Below are 8862 nucleotides of genomic sequence, written 5' to 3'. Positions count from 1 at the left end.
ACCATATGTAATCTACTTCAGCATGGAATTGAATTAGAGCAAAGCCACGTTTATACCTTGTTACTCTTTTGAAGGACGTTTGTTGTTTAACTTTTCTTCTAGATTGCGAAGTGATTTTCCGCAAGTTTTCGATTCCTTTAAGAACAATGTATTCGGAAGTATTTTAATTATGCTCTTGAGTTCTATGAGCTTTGCCTTGGGTCTGAGATATTCTTTTCTGTAGACCTCATACTTCTTCGACTCAGCTTGAATTTGTTTCAAACTAATGCGCTGATTTTCTTCTTATTGGTCCTGTTGGATTTCTTGGATCCAAGGGTTATCTTTGAAGTTGTCAATTGATTTATTTCTAGCAAACTTCATTGCTTGAGCGTCTTTGTTTATCTGGGAATTGGATACATTCTCTTAAATCTATGAGCATTATCCTTGATATTGTTTCTCCTTGCTAGAATCTTGTATTCTTTTGAGTAGACTCGAGAATTGTTTTGATATCACGTGCGACTTGTAGACGTAGTGACGTGATGCGTTAGTTCTTTAAGACGTGATATGTGTATACGGAAGTTGAATAGGTAGGTGTGCAACATTATGAGTTGTGGGTGTTTAGTTCCTTGCGAACGGGTTTGCAATCGTTAGGCTTATGATCGGATATGGGGATTGTTAAGTGATTGATGAAGTTGGGAAGTCGAAACTTTGAGGTTGGTATGAGATTAGTGTGCGGGTGTCGAGCACGCCGTTGTAACCTCATCCTGTTTTATAGCCTTCAATGCCTTGCCTTGCTATCACATGTTTGACCCATGTCATCTTTTGCATTGAGCCTACCTTGTAACGTTTGCTTTGCAATCACACCCCTACCTTTGCATCCTTATGCATACGACAATCCAAGTATTTGAAAACCGGATATATGTTTATATTTTGAGATATTTTTGCTTCTTCCTTAAATGTGTTCAAGGGTGAACTGTTATGAAATTTCTTTCGTTTTGTATCAATTTTCGAGGGCGAAAATTTTTATAAGGTGCGTAGAATGTAAGACCCAGAACTTTTGAAAATTCTTATTATGATCAAGTCTCAAATCATATAGTTATTTATAGCTGGTGCACGAAATTGTGATCTCCAGGCTCGAACAAATCCTGGTAATGGCTCCAAAGCTTGGTGCTCTGATCTTAATTCATGATTGTCACAACTTCGATACAACTAACCAGCAAGTACACTGGGTCGTCCAAGTAATACCTTACGTGAGTAAGGGTCGAATCCCACGGAGATTGTTGGTATGAAGCAAGCTATGGTCACCTTGTAAATCTCAGTCAGGCAGATATAAATTGATAATGGTGTTTTCGAATATTATATAATAAAATAGGGATAGAGATACTTATGTAATTCATTGGTAGGAATTTCAGATAAGCGAATGGAGATGCTTTCCGTTCCTCTGAACCTCTGCTTTCCTGCTATCTTCATCCAATCAGTCTTACTCCTTTCCATGGCTGGCTGTATGCAAGGGCATCACCGTTGTCAGTGGCTACATCCCCTCCTCTCAGTGAATAATATGCTCACGCACCCTGTCACGGCACGGCTATTCATCTGTCGGTTCTCGATCATGCTGGAATAGGATTCACCCTCCTTTTGCGTCTGTCACTAACGCCCAGCACTCGCGAGTTTGAAGCTCGTCACAGTCATTCAATCATTGAATCCTACTCGGAATACCACGGACAAGGTTTAGACTTTCCGGATTCTCTTGAATGCCGCCATCATTCTAGCTTACGCCACGAAGATTCTGGTCAGGAGATCTAAGAGATACTCATTCTAGCTTATTTCATGTAGAACAGAAGTGTTTGTCAGGCACGCGTTCATAAGGGAGAAGGATGATGAGCGTCACACATAATCATCACCTTCATCACGTTCTTGGGTGCAAATGGATATCTTAGAAGCGAAATAAGAAGAATTCAATAGAAAACAGTAGTACTTTGCATTAATCTTTGAGGAACAGCAGAGCTCCACACCTTAATCTATGGAGTGTAGAAACTCTACCGTATGAAAATACATAAGTGAAAGGTTCAGGCATGGCCGAGATGGCCAGCCCCCTAAACGTGATCACAGGATCAGAATACAATCCAGGATGCCTAATACAATAGTAAGAGGTCCTATTTATAATAAACTAGCTACTAGGGTTTACATGAGTAAGTATTTGATGTATAAATCCACTTCCAGGGCCCACTTGGTGTGTGTTTGGGCTGAGCTTAAGTGTTGCACGTGAAGAGGCCATTTGTGGAGTTGAATGCCAGTTTTTGTGCCATTTTGGGCGTTCAACTCTGGTTTTGGATCCTTTTCTGGCGCTGGACGCCAGATTTGGGTAGAAAGCTGGCGTTTAACGCCAGTTTACGTCATTAATTCTTGGCCAAAGTATGGACTATTATATATTTCTGGAAAGCCCTGGATGTCTACTTTCTAACGCAATTGGAAGCGCGCCATTTCGAGTTCTGTAGCTCCAGAAAATCCACTTTGAGTGCAGGGAGGTCAGAATCCAACAGCATCAGCAGTCCTTTTTCAACCTCTGAACCTGATTTCTGCTCAAGTCCCTCAATTTCAGCCAGAAAATACCTGAAATCACAGAAAAACACACAAACTCATAGTAAAGTCCAGAAATGTGAATTTAACACAAAATCTATTAAAAACATCCCTAAAAGTAACTAGATCCTACTAAAAACATACTAAAAACAATGTCAAAAAGCGTATAAATTATCCGCTCATCAATAGCCTTAATGTCAGAGATTATTTTATTAAAGATAATTAAGGCAAGTTGTGATTTATTGAATTTGGGACAAGTTATGATTTATTATCCAATTTTATAATTATTGGATTATTTTCTATATTCAAATTATAAAGTTGGTAGTTGTGAAATAATAAGGATTTCTATATAATTTGGATTAAATAATTAATATTTTAAATATTAATACTGCTACTTTGGATAATAAAGGGTTTAATTATATTATTTCTAATTATTTTGATTTGGGCATTTTATGGAAAATAATTTGTAAAATTGGTGAACAAATAGTATTTTCTATATGTAATTGGTGTTGGATTTAATTTGGGTTTCAATCAATAAATTATTCCCATTTTATTTGAAATTACTAAAATGCCCCTAACCCTAGTTTTCAAAAATGAACAAAACCCTAAAACCTTCATCCCAGCAGCCGAAACCCTACCATGTCTTCCCTTTCATCCACGAACAGCAACACACACAGTTTCTTTTCCTCTTTCTCCATGAAAGGAAAGAAACAGAAGCAGAAAAACAGAGGGGAAAGGGAGACTGAGTCGCGGAAGAAGGGGGGAGGAGAGGAAGACTCGCGCCGGCGTGCTGGTCTCACCGCAGCCATCGCGCCGTCGTCTGACTGAGGAGGAGAAAGAGCGTCGCTCCTCACTACCTCGCCGCTGCTGAACTCGCGCACAGGGAGAGAGAGGATGCGCGAAAGGGAGACACCGCGGGGAAGCCATCGCCGCCTACCACCGTCGCCGAGCGTGGGGCCTCCGCCGTTCTCCTCGTTGCCAACCAGCTCGTCGCGTCGCCGCCGTCGAACCCGTCCTTGGCCTCCGCCGTTGGAGCTGCGAACAGAGAAGAGGGAAAGGGATGGGTCGCGAGGAAGCAACGCTACCCTTCCATCGCCGCTGCTGTCACGGTTGTGGAAGAAAGTGTCGCCGTCGCCGTGGGTGGTATCCACCGTCTGAGCTGCTACCAGAGGGAGCCGCTGCTACTATGTGTACAGAGAAGAGCAGCGCCGCATGAATCAAGGAAATGAGATGCCTTTCTACCTCTGCTCCTGGGTTTTTGGAATCTGACAAAGCACCACTGCCGCTATTGGAGTTGATGTTGCTCTGGCCTTGCCCTGGCTCCATTTTGAACCGTGAGAACCACTACTGTTGGGTAAGCCTTACCCTGTTTCCGATTCCCTCTTATTCCATCAATTCGTTTCTACCTAGAAGCATTGTTGCTGACACTAGCTATATTGAATAAAATGGTTATAGTAAGTGACATTGTCACTGCCTTTACTGGAGATAGTTGCTGGCTCTGTTTGGAGATTTCTGTTGCAACTAGTATTCGTTTTGGGGACTACTTCATCAGTCGCTGGAACTACTAACGGAACAGGCTGAGTCACGGTGGTTCTGGCTGCCAAGGGCGGTTCTGTGGCTGTCGGAACCACCGCTGAGGCTTCTGTTCTTTGGTTCAGACGGTGTTCTTTAGTTACAGTAAGTATCTTTGTATTGAAGCTTCCCCGTTCATATCCCGTTATGTGTTTTAAAGCTGTTTGAATATGAGTTTTGGTAACGTGGGGTCGAGTCCTGATTATTGTATGTTGCGATTAGTGTTGCTATGGTTATTGCGAACATGACTGGGAGCTGAGGTTTTGGTTGCCGTCAGTTCGGGTTGAGGCGGAAAGGACTCTGAGAGACGTTTGGGTTATGGAAATTGCGTTTTGAGCTAGGGACGCTTTCCAAAAACTATATTTTATATATTGGAATTATTACATTTGGATACTGATGTGAGTGAATGTGTATTTGGTGATTGTATCGGCCTTATGTATGGCTTGATTTGCCTTGGTTGGGTATGAACGTCTATTGGTTGAATTGTTGTGGTTTTGTGAAACGAAATGTGTAACAACCCCGGTTTTCGAGAACGCGAAATCTTTTCTGAAAGTACGGATTTCTCCAGAAGATCAGTAAAGGGAAAACCTTTGATATATCATCAAGTATCTCAATCCTCATTGTCATTATGTCATCTTTAATTTAGAACCTTTTCCGAGACAAGCTCGATAACGCAATCACGAAGAACCTGGTTTTTGAACCATATCAGTTAGAAGTTTTGATTTAGTTTTTCTTAAATAGTCTCAGTTTGACGAACCGGACTCGATTTATGAGAGAAGAGATATAATAGGATGATATTATCATTATATTAGTATTAGAAGCTTCTTGAATAATATTATAAGGTTACCTGGTCAGTTTTAGTTAAAAATAGAAAATCGGTTTAACCGGGTTTACGGTTTACTGGTGCATCTTAGCACCAACACTCTCTGATGAATTTAGCAATGCTAAGGCCTCATTATACATGTACTATTCTCATAATAAATATGTTACTAGTGTCATTTATGCTAGTAGCTCAGAAAATAATTTTTAGAGATATTTTTACGAGTGTTCTGATACACCTAGTTTTAGTAGTGGTACACCAGAGATATTTTAATATTATTTTAATCCACCTCCAAGCCAACCAATCACAACTCACCCTACACCCCCAAGACACTCCAAGGCTGGTCATTTACTCCCTTTCCCCGAAATTGAAAGAGAGAAAAGAGAGAAACTTTCATGAACACTTAATCTTCAAAGCTTGATTTCTTCTGAACCAAAACTCAAATCAAAACTCCGATTTCACCAAAATGATCCTCTCTTCTTCCTCTACATAACCATGTAACTTATCAAGGATGGAAATAAGGTGAGATGGCTGTCTCCCTCCCATTTCAATTCGGTTTTCAAGGAAAACCATGCAAAACATGTGTTCTCTTGATGTTCTTCCTTAGGAATCATGCTTAACTTGACTTGAGGGCCAAGAAATGTTAATTTTCAGCAAGTCTAAGGTGATATATCTCTTCCTAATGTGCTGAGAGAGATTTGGTCAGTTGAGAGTTTGTCGATTTAAAGTTGTTCTTGATGTGTTTTAGGAGGAAAAAGTGCTTAAGGACCACCTGAAAGTCTAACTGAATTAGGAGCAGCAAAACCAGGTAGGGTGTCACGAAATTAATCTTGATTATTTGTGTTTGAGTTGTGTGAATGTTGTATAAATTGGCTGTGCTAAAAATTGGTTGCTTATATGATTGATTCTTGGTGAAAATTTGGTGAAATTTTGATGAAATTTGATGAAATTCAAGCTTTAAAGTTCATGTTCTTGGGCAGCTGGAAAAACGAAACCCTAAGCTTAAATTGAGGTTCAATTTGTGTTGAAATCATGTAGAAAAGATGGGGTTTTAGTGGCTGCTAATTTATTATGAATTATAGTAAAAATCGGTTGCCGAAAAGACTGAAAAACGGGTAAAAACAGAGAAAGAATCTGAAGAATTTATGAAGAACATGAAGAACAATTTGAGTGTGGTGAAGAATAATGAAGAACACCTTTTTGATTCATAAAAGGGCAAGGAAGTAATTAATTTGGTGTTTGAGGGGTTATATGATAATTTCTGGAAGTTACGGTGGTAAAAGTAGAAATATTAAAAGTTACGGGTGGTAAAAAGTGAATTTTAAAGGTTAAAAGTAAAAGTAAGTTAATTTTCGAAAATTTAATGATAAAATAATAAAAAATAATAAAATATTAAATAATAATATTTAATTAAAAATAATATTTTAATAAAAATAATAAAATAATACGGAAAAGGCAGTTTTCTGTAAAAGCTTTAGAAAGACAACTTTAAGCGCAGAATTTCATAATTACCTTCATAAAACACTTAGGGAGTGGTAAAAACATATTAGTGAGGCAAAGATAAATAAAAGATAAAAAGTTGAAGAAAAGATAAAAATCGAAGAAAAAGTCTGTAAAGTTTTAATGACAGAAAAACAGACAGAGACTAGTGAACGAACTAGGGCAACATAGTTAGTCCTGGAATTGCGAATAGGGTTATGTATTATATGAAAAGTTAAACTGTTTCAGTATAGACTTAATGAACCTATACTTGGGACAGACTAACTATTCATACCGAAATTTACATAAGCTATAAATACATACGTTAAACAGAGAAATCAGAGCAGAGTAAAAAAACACAGAGAACAGAGTAACCAGAGTAGAGTAAAGGGATACAGAGAAAAGAGTAATCAGAGCAAAGTAAAAAGACAAAGAGAAAAGAGTAATGTGATAAAGAGAAATGGTTTGAATTAAGATGTTGTAAAAGTGAAAGATGTAAAGTTTGTACAGTATGATTGAACAGAGAAAGAAAGAGGTACTGCATAAGAATGTGAAAATGATGATGAATAATGAGAATGATGATGAATGATGATAATGAGAATGATTATGTGATGATTCGTTGCTTGAGGCAACCCAAGAGATATTTATTTATTGCTTGAGGCAACCCAAGAGATGTGTTTATTCATTTGTTGCGTTAAGGCAACTCCAGATATACTTGTATGATCATCTGCTGCAGTGAGGCAGTCAGATAGATAATGGTGTGATCACTGAGAACGCTTTCCTACGGTACAGATCCATATTTTATTTCTGTAAGGCAGAGGGGTTATTTCCTGCTACAGAAGTACCGTGACCACCTGTTCCATTTCTGTAGTGGCAGAGGGGTTATTTCCTGTATACAGAAGGTGTGTCGGCGTACATCCCTGCAGTGGTAGATGTGTTATTTCCTGCGTGCAGTGGACCCTGTGGTGGCAGAGGGGTTATTTCCTGTACACAGGGGTATAGCCAATAGGAAAGCCTTATCCAGATAGAGGTTGCTGGATAACGTCGGGAGCGGGTTAGTAACCGACAAATGAGCTCATTACCTGCACTAGGGCTAGACATGCATCATATTTGGTTGCGCATTTACTCTGTTATGGTTGTTATTTGAATGTATGATTTCTTTGTTTGTATTCTATTCACTGTGTCTGTGTTTTATTTTCTTGTATTCTCTTGTTTTTGTTTTGCTTTCTATTTTCTCTATTTTCTCTAGTTTTCTGCTTCTTCTGTTCACTACTTCTCGGTATTCTGCTATTTATCTGCTAAACAACACAGAATTAATGAACTTAACTAATAACCCCGACCCTACTAAGAACTCTCCAGTTCTTACCCCTTCTCTCTCCCTTCCCCCTTCAGATGGAAGCAAGAGTTCCTCTCCGTAGTTCGCTGACGATCGTTTGCGAAAAGGATTCCGCTCTAGGTAGTCTTCTGAGTCTAGGGTGAATCCCGTTCTCTGTTTATATGTATATACTGTGAGACCAGCCAATGTCTGCACCCTGTTTGTACGTGAACTTTAACCTAAATCCTATGTACGAGACTCCTGTTGTGTGGCTACTTGATGAGGTACCAGAGAGATGTCCTATGGCAATGTCTGATCGTGCAGAGGAGTAGCAGATGATGTTCTACCTTTTGGTGACGTTTCACCTGACTTGAGTTTTGAAGACTTAGAATGCACTTTCCCTCGCTTTAGTAGTTTAGAGGGACTAGGCGAGTATAGAGTCTAGGCTAGCCTGGGCGCCAGCTTAAGGACTTCTTGAACAGGTCAGGACCTGGGCTGTTGTATGTATATATATGTATATAGATATTATTTAGCTATATCTAGGGGCGTTCTAACTAACAGTCTATTTTCTAATAAAGGCTGGATAACTGAATGTTGCTAGCTACTTGTGATGTATTTATGTGTGGTTGCTTATAATTGTTTTATCTGTTATCAGCTGTGAGTTGATTATGAATGATTCTGTCTATTGATCCAAATGTTTTCAAAAAAAAAAAAAGTACCTCGCTAACTAACTACGCTTTTAACAACAAATCAGGCTCATATAATAAATAATAGATAATAATTAGGATGACAAATTGGTAGCACTCAGTTTCTGGTATGTCCTAGGCGTACTGAAAATTGGGTCGTTACAATTTGGTATCAGAGCAGTTCATTCCCAGTAAAGCCTGGGAAGTGGACTGACTATGCTTCATTGCATACTCTGCTTGTGTGTCTCACGCCATTAGGGTATCTTTAAGATACATTTGGCATGAATGTCTATGAGTGCTTATTTTGGGAATGTTCGTGCCTTACTTGAAATATTAAGATTGATCACCTTAATGTTGATTGTTTGGTGCGGATAGGACCTTAATGACTGCGAATAGACATAGTTTAATCGAGTTCCGAATGATGAATCGATGCG

General features: G+C 39.0%; 1 long non-coding RNA gene across 1 annotated transcript; it reads left to right on the top strand.

The window, feature by feature from the left end:
• The first annotated feature begins 5301 nt into the window (after positions 1-5301).
• LOC140181150 (uncharacterized) lies at positions 5302-5932 on the top strand. The gene is made up of 3 exons (XR_011875848.1): positions 5302-5470; positions 5556-5612; positions 5697-5932. It is a non-coding gene; the product is annotated as an uncharacterized lncRNA (long non-coding RNA).
• Positions 5933-8862: the final 2930 nt, after the last annotated feature.

Source organism: Arachis hypogaea, chromosome 18 (genome assembly GCF_003086295.3).
Source record: "Arachis hypogaea cultivar Tifrunner chromosome 18, arahy.Tifrunner.gnm2.J5K5, whole genome shotgun sequence".
Taxonomy (NCBI): Eukaryota; Viridiplantae; Streptophyta; class Magnoliopsida; order Fabales; family Fabaceae; genus Arachis; species Arachis hypogaea.
Note: the sequence above shows the minus strand (reverse complement) of the source record. Positions and strands in the feature narration are given on the sequence as shown.